The 15,567-nt window shown below is 44.0% G+C and overlaps 2 long non-coding RNA genes and 6 other non-coding genes across 10 annotated transcripts in view; 7 read left to right on the forward strand and 1 right to left on the reverse strand.

Moving 5' to 3' along the window:
* The window catches only part of LOC142496802 (uncharacterized), an 80,516-nt gene that overhangs the window by 15,167 nt on the left and 49,782 nt on the right, over positions 1–15,567 (reverse strand). For 2 of the 3 annotated variants that reach the window (XR_012802110.1, XR_012802113.1), the window contains exon 4: positions 10,683–10,797. The exons of the other annotated variant lie outside the window; for it this stretch is intronic. This is a non-coding gene — a long non-coding RNA (uncharacterized LOC142496802). Of the gene's footprint in view, positions 1–10,682; positions 10,798–15,567 lie in introns of those variants that run through there. 3 annotated transcript variants of the gene reach the window in all.
* Positions 526–7,900, forward strand: LOC142496800 (uncharacterized). Its single transcript, XR_012802109.1, has 7 exons — positions 526–692; positions 1,499–1,527; positions 4,192–4,226; positions 5,016–5,074; positions 6,500–6,534; positions 6,961–7,004; positions 7,821–7,900. It is a non-coding gene; the product is annotated as an uncharacterized LOC142496800 (long non-coding RNA).
* On the forward strand, positions 759–900 carry LOC142498240 (small nucleolar RNA SNORA16B/SNORA16A family). Its single transcript, XR_012802413.1, has one exon. It is a non-coding gene; the product is annotated as a small nucleolar RNA SNORA16B/SNORA16A family (small nucleolar RNA).
* LOC142498241 (small nucleolar RNA SNORA16B/SNORA16A family) lies at positions 3,585–3,723 on the forward strand. Its single transcript, XR_012802414.1, has one exon. It is a non-coding gene; the product is annotated as a small nucleolar RNA SNORA16B/SNORA16A family (small nucleolar RNA).
* LOC142498201 (small nucleolar RNA SNORA44) lies at positions 4,734–4,870 on the forward strand. Its single transcript, XR_012802385.1, has one exon. It is a non-coding gene; the product is annotated as a small nucleolar RNA SNORA44 (small nucleolar RNA).
* LOC142498210 (small nucleolar RNA SNORD99) lies at positions 6,361–6,430 on the forward strand. The gene has a single exon (XR_012802393.1). It is a non-coding gene; the product is annotated as a small nucleolar RNA SNORD99 (small nucleolar RNA).
* Positions 6,797–6,869, forward strand: LOC142498207 (small nucleolar RNA SNORD65). Its single transcript, XR_012802390.1, has one exon. It is a non-coding gene; the product is annotated as a small nucleolar RNA SNORD65 (small nucleolar RNA).
* LOC142498251 (small nucleolar RNA SNORD49) lies at positions 7,070–7,134 on the forward strand. Its single transcript, XR_012802423.1, has one exon. It is a non-coding gene; the product is annotated as a small nucleolar RNA SNORD49 (small nucleolar RNA).

Below are 15,567 nucleotides of genomic sequence, written 5' to 3' on the forward strand. Positions count from 1 at the left end.
CCAAGGACTGCCTGTACTGTACTTTTTAAATGCACCATGTGCTATGTATTTTTATATTGCGATCTTTGCTGTATTTTATTGAGACCTCCTGGAAAATAAGGGGTTAAAATGTACAATGCTTCCCGTTTGAGAAATACTTGGCAAATCAAAATACTCTTGTGCTGCTCGAGGGGCCAGCAACGCACAATTTGGAGCCCAGTTTATATTTTTTTTAAATAGCCTTTATTAGAACTCTCAGCATATGCATTGCTTCCAAAGAGATGGTAGCCATTTTGTTCTATCCCATCATATCAATGCAGCTGTTACTGTAGTTTGACATCACAGCAATAATGGTTGCAGTCAGTATACAGAACATTACATATTTCATATTATGGCATACTAACCAAAAAAAACCGCGTTTTTAAATAATTAGGCTTTGCACACGTTGAAGTGGACTACAACTCCCAGCATGCCTTGGGTCACCAAGCACTGTCAGGCCAATCAGCGCGGGGGCTATTGGGAGGTGTTCGGTATAAAGGTAGCTGCAGGCAGTTTGTTCGGTCTCTTTCCCAATCCCTTTGCACAGCAATGGTAGCTTTTCGGGGAGAAGACACCGGGCGCGGCTCAATCCGTCTCCATCCGCCCTCAGCGATGCCTCCCCGCTGCCGGAGACCCAGGCAGCCGCTGCGAGGCTCCTCCATAGACGTTATTCGGTGATTATTTGTTTATATTTATGTAGTATTTTCCGGTTATGACTTTCTCCCTTACCCCCCCGTGTCTCAGGCCCTGATCGAAGCCGTGTTAGTAGATTTTGTGTAACTAACTCGGTCAAACAGAGGCCCAGATTAAGGCTTTCCTCCGACGGTCGCTGCTCGGGCTGTTTTGTGCCGGTGATCAGCAACATAGAGAGGAAATACAGCGCTACTCCGGGGTTATGGAGCACGTGATCGTCCCCATGTAAATACCCTGATCTCCCATACACTCCCTATAGTGTGTGTGTGTAGATATAGTACATGTCCTGGTCGCTTTTGTGTATAGAGATGCATGGAGGAGCTTTGCTGTCTATATGGAAGCCTGCAGGGGGGGAGGGGGCACTTAACCCTATGGGTACCTGCTTAGTAGGAAACCAGTCCATGGATGCATCTTCGATGCCTACACTTTTGGGGCAGGGGCATGTCACCCCAGGGGGTATTTCAAAACAACTAAGTGGTTAGCTGGGTGGCACACTTTTTTTGGGGGGGGGGGGGGGGGGGTGGATTGGTGTCTTCTTGGCTGCAGGCATAACACCGCCTCACACAATCTGTTTTCCCGGTGATATTTTGCCGTTTATTTGGGGGGTAAAGGGTGGAATATTTGGTCCATTAATTAAAATCCAAATACTTGTTGTTGGCCGCAGAGTTCAATGTGACTGTTTAACCCCATGAGTGCCAGAGATGAGCCCGTGGCCCCCAGGCGGGTTATATTTGTGCTGGTAGCTAGAAATATCTGCGGTATCATATCTAATGTCTTTGCTTTGCAGACCCAGTTGAATGCTGCAGCGTGGAACATGTAAGTATCTGATTCCCATAGCAGACCCCCTTTGCAGTGTAGATGCCATGTCCTTAGCTGGGGCGGGATTGCCAGGAGCTGTGTGCTCAGTAATACACAAACCTTAATGGTGGCCTTTCTTCTGGACTATAAGCGTCACTGGGCCCTGATTCCCCTAAACCCAGCACAGTTTTAATTTGTCTTTGTCACGTGGCTGCTTCTTGAGAAAAATCCTTAATTTTATTTTTCTAACAATCTTAAAGCCGGAGTGACCAACTCCAATCCTCAAGGGCCACAAACGGGTCAGGTAGTCTGTATATCCCTGCTTCAGCACAGCTGGCTCGGTCAACAATTGAGCCACCTGTGCTGAAGCGGGTATATATCCTGATTACCTGACCTGTTGGTGGCCCTTGAGGACTGGAGTTGGTCTCCTCGGGGTTAAAGTAATGCGCCCAGGTTACTGAAGTCTTCACTGTATTACATATTGGGGCCAATTTACCAGTAGATGGCGAGGCTTCCCGACATGGCATTTTAGATATAGATGGTAACATGTTACTTGTCTGAGTGCTGCCATTGTACATTGTACATTGACCACTGGCTATTAATCACGGAGTATGAAGTTGCACCTGCATTATACTGTGGGTTTGTGCATTAAATATAGCTGGCTCCCAAGCAGTTTAAGGCTTCGGCCCCAGTGACTGCGCTGCACACGAGGCTGGCAGCGCATCAGCCGAATTCCCCGCTCTGCCGTGAGCTGGGGGGGGGGGGGGGAGTGACTGGTCACGGCCATGATGTCACCCAGCAGGTTCACCCTCATTGGCTGAACCGCTGGGGGTGTGGCTTAGCACAGTCACTAGGTGTAATCACAATTTTAATGTGAGTCTTGAAAAACGCACCGCTCGGTGGGCCCCCTTGAGGGGGTGGCTCTTGTCCCCGCTGCAGTTGCCAGTGGGGACACAGCCTAAGGCTGGGGCCCTGCTGGCGCTCAAAGCATTCATGGCGGGTGTCTTGTGTCTGCGCGGGGGGGAGGGGGCGGCATTGCCGAATATTGAGCAAGCGGGAAAGTATAACATTTTTATTTACGTATGCGCATCGCGTGTGCGGGGACACGCATATGTATGTCACCTCGCCAAGGGGCCTTAGGCTGAGGGCATGGTCAGCACTGAGCCGCGCTCACATTTACCAGTGAGCCCCCGCAGCTGCAATGAGCGGCTTTAGCAGGGGCTCGCTTCTGCGTGCGGAGGAGAAAGTAAGATTTAAATTTGCGCGCTTAGGGCCGGTCACGTGAGAGGTTCGTCCAATGACGTCACTGGCCCGCCCCCAGACACGCCCATGGACGGCGTGCGGACTAAGGCCAGGGAAAGCAACCGCTTTTCCTCCGCCTTTGCACGGCTGAAGTCACTATGGGCTCAGCCTAAGGCTGTGCCTATAGTGCCGTCGTTGGCGACACGGCGGGTGCCGTCGCCACCGGCGAAGGTTATGTTTCGGCGGGATTCTGGCAACTTGATTTGTTCAAGAGCCGTGACGCGGCAGCCCTTGAAAAATCAGATTTTGACAGCTTCGCCGGCCCTATGCGCTGCTTAAGGGGGGGGCCGCGCTCCTCTGCGTGAGGCTAGTCTGCAAAATCAGGAGCGATTGCATAAACTAGCAGACGAGCCAGCATGTGCCATCGGGAGGCGGGGCACTGACATCACTGGGCCAACAGCCCGCAAAGTGACACTGCTTCGCTCTGGTGGTTTTCAGCTGACAGCACGCTCAGAAACAGGTTCTGCTGTTGGCTGAAAATTCCTGCGGATTCTCGCGGGAGCACCCTCAAGACATCCTCATTGAGGATGACAGGGCTCATCGGGCAGCGTCCGTGCGGCTCAGCGCTGACTCCTTCTATGGACTCGGCCTAATGCAGCAGACAAAAGATATAGTGTCCATGTGATAAAGTTGGTAGGATGTCATTACCAGAATCCTAGTCTGTAGCTCAAGCACCGATGTGACAATGGGTAGAATGACCTGTTTGGGGATCTGTGAGAGACCAGGCTGGGGTAGACTAATGCATATTGGCTATTTCACTCTGTGTAACTTCATATGGCTCTAATCCAAGCCATGACAGCCCAACCTTGTAGCTGTTGTGGATAGTGCTGAGCCAAGAGTATTATTTCCTCGACGGTCGCTACTCATGTTATAACTGGTACTTGATCAGCAACATTTCAGGAAATGACATGTTAACTTGAGTATTGCAACCAACTCAACGAGGTCCTCCTAGGACCAAAGTGACGTGGTTAATGGCAGATACCCGTTTGGTGTCACATCTGGTGGATGTGTTTTTCTCTATAGCATTATTCGCTTATCTATAAGGGAGTTTCCACAGGAAATGAAACCCTTCCCAAGCTGTGAGATGAGGCATCGGGGGGGGATTTAACTTCCTCTAGCTGTTCTCTTGTCACTTTATGAGCCCTCTCCCCCGGTCTTTCTTGGTCAATGATATGGGTGAAGAAAACACTTGATTGACAGTCAAATGCAGCTGGCAATTTCCAGAGAAGCAGAATCTTTGCTTTTAGCAGGTGTACATTTTGTTTAAGGAAGCCAATACCATTACCTTCTTTACACTTTTTTTTTTTTTTTTTGCCCGCTAAATGGGATTGCATCTTTTTGTTATCCCTTCTACAATAACCTTGTTGTGATCTCTTCTAGGTGAGAATGTATGGATCCCATCCAAGACATTAAAGGTATGTGCTATGAAAAAAATATAGTTTATTCTGTAGGCTTCCAACATTGTTATAAAGACTGAGTGGCAAGGCAGTCTAGCAAACTGGTTTATGGACAGAGTTGCAGACATCCAATGCACACTACTTTCTTTAGTAGAAGTGGGCTGGTCAATAACATTACGACAAATCAATGAGCTTCACTGGTTGTAATTAAGACCATTGGTCTTGGGGCCAGAACTGCTCTAGCTGCACTATTAGCTGGGTAATGTAACCTTACAAGTGCTTATACACTGGAAGGACCCTTTGTTAGTTTGTTTCTATTCATCCTTTCTAACCCCTGCACCAAATTCTACTTGACATTGTAGTTTTGCAATTGCTCTATTGGAACAATATTGTATGGGCATGTACAAAAAATGCCATGCAGTATAGACACCAATGGGTCCAACAGACTAGGATCTGTTAGTAACTGTACATCTTGTCCTCACCCTGATTTCTATGGGGTCAGCGCTGTAATCCTGTGCCCACTCCCCGCATGGAAACCGAGGGCTGCAGCTCACCCCATAGCCGCAGAATCTCCAACATCATGCAAGAGAAAATCCGAGGGGCTTTGACAGGGCGGGTCTACTTTCAGGTTCCCGCATCTGTCACTCAACCCTCCTACAAGACCCTGCATTTAACCTCTGCACTGCCAGAGGAGTGTTGCACTATTCTGCATGGTTTATATTAACCTAATTGTTACATCTAGCTTAAATCCCTTTTTAAATCTACATTTAGGCTTTTTCAGTGTTTCATAGTGACTTCTTTTAACAGGTCCTGTGATGTCATCGTGTCTTGTGAAGTACCAGCAGTATCCTCCTGCTGCGTTGAAGGTAATTTTGTGCTGTGAATTCCCTTGATCCCTCATGATTCCTTTCCCATCATATCTAGTTAACGATCTCGTTTTCAAAATAGGAGGGAGACCAGACTGACTCTACTTGTAAAACAAAAAGAACTCTGGTGCTAACTCGTATAAAGGACTAAATCAGAAAGAAAAGATAATAACACTATTACTGTAACTACGAATGTAGCTGCCCTCCCCTTACACAAGGGAGAATGAGGACTAGAATGTAGATCCCAGTCTGCTGCAACCCCTATAGGATCTATCCAGACCCTTAGTACATACAGAAAAAACACCTAAGGGGGAGCAAGGGATTAGATGGTTAATAATAATAATAAATATGAATATATATGCAATCTTGACCAGTGGGGGTAGGGAAAATAGCACAAATATATAATCTTACTACTCACACGGCCATGTGTAAGTAAATACACAACAGAGGTATCTTTGCTTTTGACTTTTCTGTGGAAATCCTTGTCCAGATGGTCCTCGGATCCTCCCAGTAACATACACAATGTGTAGGGAGCATTAGACGAAATACTTTCACAATATAGCAGGGCGATCAGCCAGGGGAGGTTTAGAGGGAATAATGCTAATGGCACAATACTCACACGGGCATGTGTAAGTACATACACAACGAGGGGTTTCTGTTCCTTTAAGATGTATGAGATGTGTTCAATAGTGGATACAAGTGCATTTATTCACACGCATGCGCATTATTCACTCTAAACCTCCCCTGGCTGATCCCCCTGCTATATTGCAAAAGTATTTCGTCTAATCTTTTGTTCCCTAAACATTGTGTGTTATTGGGAGGATCTGAGGACCACCTGAACAAGGATTTCCATAGAAAAGACAAGCATAGATACCTCTGAGGCTCTCCTTGCCCTGTTGGTATTTTGCTGTAATAGATGAGGGTATCAAACACTTAGTCCTGTGTGGCTGTATGAGCATTGGAATGTCTCAGAGCGGTCGTATATGTCCTTATGTGAGGTCTGCCATTGCATGGGGATTCAACTTGCCTAATTGATAAGTTTTGGATAGGTGTGTTTAAGGGCTTTCATTGCACTGTACTGACTAAAATGGAACTTAATCTTCCTGCTTCCTTCTGCAATCTTATTTCTACTGCAATAGTCGCAGCGCAGATCTGGCTTCAGGTATAGATGAGCAATGCTTGGCTTATTTTAATTTGGATGTGGTTGACTGCAACGGCTTTGGGTGTTTACGGTGACCTCCTTTTGGGGCTGGTAGATCAAGAGGATTGTCTTAATGTTCTGTTTGGCTGGACTATGATGACTCTTTATCAGGAGACTGCTGGATGACTCTTGCGGATATGGGACTGAGTCCAGCTTAACCCTTTGGCGAGAGATCTACAGCGTTGATACTATGCCATGCTCTAAAGCCCTCCTTTTTCTTGCAGGCAGCACATGGAAGGCAGCTCTTCAGAGCCTCCAGGTGAGTGGCTTGAAACAGGTCCATTAAGGAAGAGGGGGAGGGCACGAGACAATGGGGAAAGGCTGTACTAGATTTAAAAGTATCATGACTCTTTATCACTTGTGGTGCATAACGCAATCTTGTACAGATGGCATGTCCTATACTTGTACAGTAGGCATGGTCCTGCCTTTAGTTTAGACTACATTGGTGACATACAATTTACATTTACAACACTGTCTAGTGTTCACTGATCTGCTGCAGTTAAGTCTGTGATGGAGGATGTCTATGATGAATTAAAACTGAATATAGCTGGAATTACCGGCAGAATGCTTTTGTTGAGAAGGGTTTTTCTGAAGACATCCTAGTTTTAGAACCTATAACTTCCTGGTAGAGTCATGCAAAGCATGTAGTGCTGATCTCCTTTTGATTTTAGTATGTTTCTTGCAGGGTCACAAGTAAAATGAACGTTGCTGATTGGCACTCTGGAGATGGTGAGTTGAATATTGTACCCCTTCTCCACCCATGTCGTATTGCACACCTACTTTACTCAAGACTGTAACATGATGAGACCTAGGAAGTGCCGTCAGATGCGAAAACTGACGATAAAATTCCACTCTGATTTACAGCCTGCCTGATCCTGCTGATGGGTGTGACCCAATGCTTCCAACATTCACCCATCATAGCATGAGCCATTCCTTGCCTGTCACCCTCATCTCTGCACTTTTAAGTGGGATCTCAAGCCAACATCCATTAACACTAGAGTTGGGTTCTTAAACCGCAGGGTGCTGTCTTTACAGCGGGCATTTATGAATAACAAATGCATTTGCAAACTGCTGTGACCATCTTCTACATCTGAAGGCTTTTCACTGCAGTGACAATCATTTGACTGGCATAGCAAAAGATAAAAACATTACTCTGAACCTCAAAGATTGCTAGTATCCTAAACCTATGACCATTAAACTGGGTAAATGCCAATCTCTGCCAGAGTGGTCTATCAACAGGTGAAAGGTTAAATGGTCCTTGAACCTGTAACCCTCAAGCCAAACCCATGTGACCTGGCCGTTATCACAAATGGGCTCCTGGAAGTCACATTTTAAATGACCCACTCGCCACTTCCAGAAGGGAATCCTTGCACCTGTAATAAAGAAACTTCCTGCAGATACCACCAGATTAAGGCAGTATAGCTGGTCTGGGATGAGCCTTTCTATTATTGTGGACTGTTTGGATGAAATATGGGACAAGTTTCCCCCTATAGCTCTTACAACGGTCTCATATCAACATTGACATGTTTCTCTTTTGTCTTTCAGTACCGGAGGCGTTTCAAGCTGCATTTGTATAATTGGTCTGCAAGACCTGTCTATTTAAATAAAGTATTTTATATTTATAATGTTTCTGTATTATTGGTGACAACACCCTAAAGGTGCACTTTGCTGCTTTTACCGTTTGTGTTCAGTTATATAGTGACTGCATTCTCCACCCTTGTCCTGTTTGCCCCGGTTCCTGCATAATTTGATGCATGCCTGTGAAGGGAGGTTCTGTCTCTCAGGACAGATTCTAGCTAGCTCCAGGTCAATGCAAACTGCCTCACTCCATCTAACCAATGATCCAGCTGAACATAAATGTAGGGATACCAACCTGAGGGGCTTGTGGCCGCTGTACCCCCTGCTAAAGAGTGCAGCTGCTTTAGAGCTTCTGGAACATTAAAAGCATCTTTAGTTGTTTGTCTGAAGCAATTTTACTACCTACAACACCCTCCTGAATTACACATGGCATAAAACTGAATGCACGTTTATAACTTGGGCCTGTATTTCCGTGGTGTTCACTTGCCTGCAAACTGTCCAGGATTGTAGGAACAATGCCAGTACTGTTGCTCTTTCTCCCTTTCTCTCAATTCCCACACATTCACACACACTTAGTGCCATGAACAGAAACTGATAAGACAAGGAGTTCTGGGGCTCCCTGACAAAGTTATCTGCCTCCCCCACCCTAAGGCTGAGTCCAGGGTCAGTGCTGAGCCACACGCTCGCTTACCAGTGAGCCTCTGCAGCCGCAATGAGAGCGGCTTTAGCGGGCTCGTGCACGCTTCCGGAAGCGTAGGTCTTAGAATTTTTTTTAACTTCAAGCACTCACGGGAGCGCAGGGCCGGTCACAAGAGCGGTTTGCCCAATGAGGGCGAATCAGCTCCGTGACATCACTGGCCCGCCCCCGGATGGCGTGCGAACCAGAGCCAGGGAAAGCACCCGCTTTCCCTCAGCGCGCCTCCGCACGGCTGCTGCAACCCTGGAAGCAGCCTAACTCAGAAGGAGACTCCCACCATATCAATACTGTGGGTGATACAGCTAGTCAGCTCTCTAGTGTTGTAACTATTACTTTGAAGCCACCACTGACGGGTGAGTAAATTCAGGCAGCATTAATGGGGTAGTGTCTGTCATATTGTTCACAGTCACACCCTGTCATTAGTACTGTAGGAGACGGGACTGCCTGCACACAAGGGAGAGCAGCCAGAGGCAATTGAACACTGAAGTCAGAGCTCCACGTGTTTACAAATAATCTTTAAAAAAAAAAAACTAGTTTAAGTTAAATGTGAGTTAGAGGGGGAGAAGACCTTAATTGCCCAGGTGTAACCCCTTTTATACATTTTGCTGTCATCACTACACTTTGATGACGTTCTCCCAAGACATACAACGTCTTTAAAAACGTTCTCCCAAGACATACAAATTCTCAGGTGTGGGTTACATAGGCAACCCTAATGTCCGTGTCCCGGAGACATATAGAGGACATGATCTGCCGTCTGAGCCTTGATATTCTGCTGCAATCTAAGGCTATGGCCCGGCAGCTGCGATCAGTCTGAGCGCAGGAGAGTCGGGGGCATATCTCCCATTGTCCGCGTCCCGCCACGTGATGTCAGCGGTTTGCGCAGCCACTAGGGCCTGCCCTTATAGAGGGCTGTGCTGTGGGGCACGTGCACTGCCGGGACTACCGGGGACTCTGCCTAACGAGCCCTAAGACCGAGCTTATACACAGAGTGCGAGCTCCATCTGGGCCGCACTGCTGCAGCGCAGGAGATGTGCTCATTGTGTTGCAGGCGTGTGGTGGATGCTTCTTGAAGTTGGTTTGCCCTCATCGGCTGTACCAGCTCACATGATGCTATATCACACGGCAGTCACTTTTGAAATTGGACATTTTACTTGTTTTTTTATTAAAGTTTTGGTTTTTATACTTGGCTCATTTCGCCTATGATTAACCAAGGAGGACTGCGTTCTATAAGCGAGGCTTGGATTTTCTCTGAGTGTCCACACTCACATATGGCCATGTGAGTGATTTTCATTTATATCTCTCCACATTGTCACTGATCAGTGACATACACCCACTGCTGTTTTCCCCGAGATCACCTATAGCACCAGTGATTCATGAAGCAAGCCACAGGCTAAAGCCACCATTATTGTGATGTGTTTACACTCACACATGGCCGTGTGAGTGATTTTGTTATGTTTCCATTTATCCTGCTACCCTTCTTTCCACCTTTTCCTATCTAGTGTATTGGCCACTAATTTTGTATTTTGTTTTCTTCTGGTTTGCGCTCGCCCCGTTGTGTTTTCCTACAGTGTGAGGATCCTGGGAGATCCGTTGCCGGCTGAGCAGCAGCAAAGACCTGCGGCTAGTATTGCATTATTATTATTTTATGTGTACCATTGCCGCCTACAGACGTCCATTTTAGACTCCCACAAGGTTTTGGGTATCATTGTTATAAATTGTTAGGAGCGCCCCAGTTTTCTTGTATACTAACTGTATAATGCAGCATTATATGGGCATACTGTATGGCATCTACATTACGGATACTAATAAGTACCCTATTCCGCTATGGTCCATAGTGCAGGCATCTAGACATTCTCCGTGATATTTCCACATAGTGTGTGTGTGTGTATATATGTATATGTATATGTATATATATATATATATATATATATATATATGTATGTAACAAACAACAAAGAAAAAAGCTGCGCCTCTAAGGAACATATACAATGAATATATATATATATGCTATGACAATATGATGTAAATATAGATAAATACCTTAATTATATAAGCAATATATACACATATGTAGTATTGTGGACCTATAATAATATAAGGCCCACAAAAACATGAACAATATTATATAAAAAAAAAAATGCAAAAAAAGGATAAACCAGTCCTCAAATAGTCCAATGAATGGTATAGGTGCTGGTATGCAGGGTCTGCGGCAGCTCTCAATATGGACCAACCACGTCCACAAGATATCTAAAAAGGAAAAAAGAGGAGAGAGCGCACGCCCATAGCGTATAAAAGTTTTAATGAGGGGGAAGGGGGAGAGAGGGGGGTAAAAAACGCACTTACAAAAATGCAATAAAATCAAGCATATGTGATATATATAATCACCACCATCCGGTTTTTCTGTAGACTCTTGGGGCAGTCCCAGGCTCCGTTGGCAATGGAGCACAGTCCCAGCAAATTCACAAGGCAGGTGTGCTGTACAATAGTCCAAGAAAGAGGTCCCGTAATAGTGGTGCCTATAGCACTCGCGCCTGGATCAATACGCTCCAGCGCTTCGTGTAGACTCCAATGTCTGTGCGTCTGACGTCACGACGCTCCCTGACGCGTTTCGTCAGTCACGGCTAACTTTCTCAAAGGGATTTCATGAGAGGGGGAGGTCCGGTATTATATATACGCAACCTCATGATGGTAATTAAAAGAAGTAACCTCCCCTACTCAGCTGCAATCGTTTTTTGTGCTGCTACACACTTATACACACACATTTACATGTAATACAGATAATTAACCCTAAAAGGATTGGAGGAGATAGTTGGAGTAAAAGCAAAATGTAAAAACAAAATTTACACTCTGAATACCAGTCTAAATCCCAATTCATTTTAGATGAATGGCACATATTGTACAAAAATACTTATATATACCAGATCACTATATAAAAACCATAAATGTATACTATATGTATATTACCCATAGACTGGTATAACATTGTTCATAAGGACAGGAAAAAAACGAAAAAAATCCTAAAGGGATCAAACCAAAATAAAAGCATTCAGCCTGCATGTGGATCAAGACCTCGTTAGCCAATAGTATATAAGTGTATATATGGGATATGTTGTGATTACCCACAGGGTGCATCAGTTAATTAATACTTGAGCACACCTAGTATATAGAGAGGAATGACTCACATACAGGCTAATACTATATAAAATTACTGAAAAACAAGAGATCACATAACATCATATACATATAGATAAAATGCAATAGTGTGTACATATACAAACACACACAGTCAAGTGCAAATATTACCCTTAGCGGGTGTATGGATAATTTAAAATTGAATATAGACAATATCTCATGTGATCCTAATAGGAAAAAACTGATCAGATTGGGGATATTTTGAAACATCAGTCTGGAGTCTGTATGCCACAAACAAGGCTAGGACCTGGGGAACTATTTTATTGTGAGAGCATATTTTAATTAATTGTATTGTTAAGTTATATGAAAAAAAGTGTATGTATATAAAATATATAAAGAGGTGTGTATATGAAAAAAAAAAAAATATATATAATGTATGTATAAAAGAAAACTTTACCCTTTATCTCATTCGCCAATATTTACTACCCAGGCCCTAAATGGCCAAACTAAAGTGAGTGCCTATTCAAGTGAACGTTAATTTTAATTTATATGAAGGCTGTACAATAATTATAATAGTGTATGTGAGGATTAATGCCTAATACCGTCTATTAAACCCTGTGATACTCTTATTTTTAATTAAACCACATAAATGTGCAAATATAAATATTCATAAATACATCCATTATTCAGACAGGGGGAAAGGATGGGAAGGGGGTGGGGAGGGGGGGGAAAGGCGGGGGAAAGGTGAATCTCTGGAGGAGATCCAGACAAAGGATGGACTGAGAAGCAGAGAAGAACAGGAAGAGACATCCACGGAGTGACTAGACTAAAGTACTAACATCCAAACATTCGTTAAGTCCCCCAGGATTAAGGGTGCCCAATTGGTGAATCCAAAAGGTTTCCCGCCTACAGAGTGTCTTGAATCGGTCGCCTCCTAGAACACAAGGAGAGATGGTCTCTATTCCCATAATTTGCATAGTCTTGGGATTTTGTTGATGAAATAATTTAAAGTGTCGAGAGACACTATGGTTATTGAGACCCTTAATAACATTTCTCCTGTGTTCCAGGAAGCGCGTTCCCAATGTTCTCGTGGTGCGTCCAACGTATTTTAGACTGCACCCGCACTGTATAAGGTACACAACGTAAGTGCTGAGACAAGTGATAGAGCTACTGATGGCATAGGTGATGCCCCTACTTTGAGAACAGACATGAGTATTATTCAAAAGATGCCTGCACGTAATGCATCGACTGCGGCCACAGGGATGGTTACCCAATGGTCCCTTATTTTTTGCAGTATCACAAATTGAGGAAGACTTAAGCCTAGTGGGAGCTAATATACTTTTTATACTTCTAGCCTTCCTGTATGTAACAGTAGCTCTATCCGGCAGGATAGGTCCTAGATGGGGATCACACTTGAGAACGGACCAATGATCGTTCAAAATTCTATTAATGGATTTGGATGACTGGTTATAGGTGGTAATAAACCTCACAGTCGACCTATCCGTCCCTGTATGCATTACTGGGGTGTCATATCCTAAACGTTTTCCTTTTTGTTGTTTATTTTTTGATTTCTCAAGCAAAGTGGTTCTGGCAATGGAACTCACCTTGCTGAGAGAATCGGAAACCACGACGGGATCATATCCCTTAGAAAGAAACTTCTTCCCGAGTGTGACCGACTGGTTTTCGAAGTCAACATCCCTTGTGCAGTTCCTCCGTATTCTGTGGAACTGCCCCAAGGGAATATTGTTGAGCCAGTGTTTGTGATGGTTGCTGGACGCATGGACGTAGCTATTCACAGACACAGACTTGAAATGTGTGGTGGTAATAATATTCAAGTCTGTGTCTATGCTCAGGGCCAGATCCAGAAAGACAGTGGACAAGCTATTAATATCAAAAGTGAATTTAAGTCCAAACGAGTTGTTGCTGAAAGAGCTCAGGATGTCGAATAAATCCGACTCCTCTCCATCCCAAATTATAATAATATCATCTATGAAACGGCTATAGTATACGAGACCCGCTCCAAGCAAGGTGTTCTGCCACACATGGGACTCTTCCCAATGCCCCATAAAGAGGTTGGCATAGCTGGGAGCGAATCTCGTACCCATGGCCGTTCCACAGATATGCAAGTGAAAATCATCTTCAAATAAAAAATAATTGTGCGTAAGGATGAAGTGAATACTTTCTAAAATGAATAACCATATTGGCGAATGAGATAAAGGGTAAAGTTTTCTTTTATACATACATTATATATATATTTTTTTTTTTTCATATACACACCTCTTTATATATTTTATATACATACACTTTTTTTCATATAACTTAACAATACAATTAATTAAAATATGCTCTCACAATAAAATAGTTCCCCAGGTCCTAGCCTTGTTTGTGGCATACAGACTCCAGACTGATGTTTCAAAATATCCCCAATCTGATCAGTTTTTTCCTATTAGGATCACATGAGATATTGTCTATATTCAATTTTAAATTATCCATACACCCGCTAAGGGTAATATTTGCACTTGACTGTGTGTGTTTGTATATGTACACACTATTGCATTTTATCTATATTGTATATGATGTTATGTGATCTCTTGTTTTTCAGTAATTTTATATAGTATTAGCCTGTATGTGAGTCATTCCTCTCTATATACTAGGTGTGCTCAAGTATTAATTAACTGATGCACCCTGTGGGTAATCACAACATATCCCATATATACACTTATATACTATTGGCTAACGAGGTCTTGATCCACATGCAGGCTGAATGCTTTTATTTTGGTTTGATCCCTTTAGGATTTTTTTCGTTTTTTTCCTGTCCTTATGAACAATGTTATACCAGTCTATGGGTAATATACATATAGTATACATTTATGGTTTTTATATAGTGATCTGGTATATATAAGTATTTTTGTACAATATGTGCCATTCATCTAAAATGAATTGGGATTTAGACTGGTATTCAGAGTGTAAATTTTGTTTTTACTCCAACCATCTCCTCCAATCCTTTTAGGGTTAATTATCTGTATTACATGTAAATGTGTGTGTATAAGTGTGTAGCAGCACAAAAAACGATTGCAGCTGAGTAGGGGAGGTTACTTCTTTTAATTACCATCATGAGGTTGCGTATATATAATACCGGACCTCCCCCTCTCATGATATCCCTTTGAGAAAGTTAGCCGTGACTGACGAAACGCGTCAGGGAGCGTCGTGACGTCAGACGCACAGACATTGGAGTCTACACGAAGCGCTGGAGCGTATTGATCCAGGCGCGAGTGATTATAGGCACCACTATTACGGGACCTCTTTCTTGGACTATTATACAGCACACCTGCCTTGTGAATTTGCTGGGACTCTGCTCCATTGCCAACGGAGCCTGGGACGGCCCCAAAAGTCTGCAGTCTAACCGGATGGTGTTACCAGCCCTGGGAATCTGCTGTGACGTTGCTCCCTTACCAACAGAACCGTATATGGTGTCATTATTCAATATATTTATATATTTTGGATGACTTTGTTATAAGGAAATCTGCCATTTTTTATGCTCTAAGAAGGATTGCCCTTAGATAAACTTTTATATCCCCTGTCTTGTTGCACACAATGGAGGAATCCAGTGGGGAAGAAAATACAGGACTTGACATTGTGGACAATACTTATGTGTTGGAGATGATACCAAAAGATTGAGAAAAGCTACGCATTTGTTTGATGGTACTTCTGCTATTATTTGTGACTAGCTGAGAGCCCCGGCGTTGCCCGGGATGTTTGTGGTGTGGGTGTGGCATTTGGGTGGGGAGTGGTCCACGCGGCCCATGTGCGGTGGTAGTGCTGCTGTGGCTGTACTTATGGTGATTGTATCGGTGTGCTGATTTGGGAGGGTTTGGTGCTGATGTG

This window comes from Ascaphus truei, chromosome 6, assembly GCF_040206685.1.
Source record: "Ascaphus truei isolate aAscTru1 chromosome 6, aAscTru1.hap1, whole genome shotgun sequence".
Lineage (NCBI taxonomy): Eukaryota > Metazoa > Chordata > Amphibia > Anura > Ascaphidae > Ascaphus > Ascaphus truei.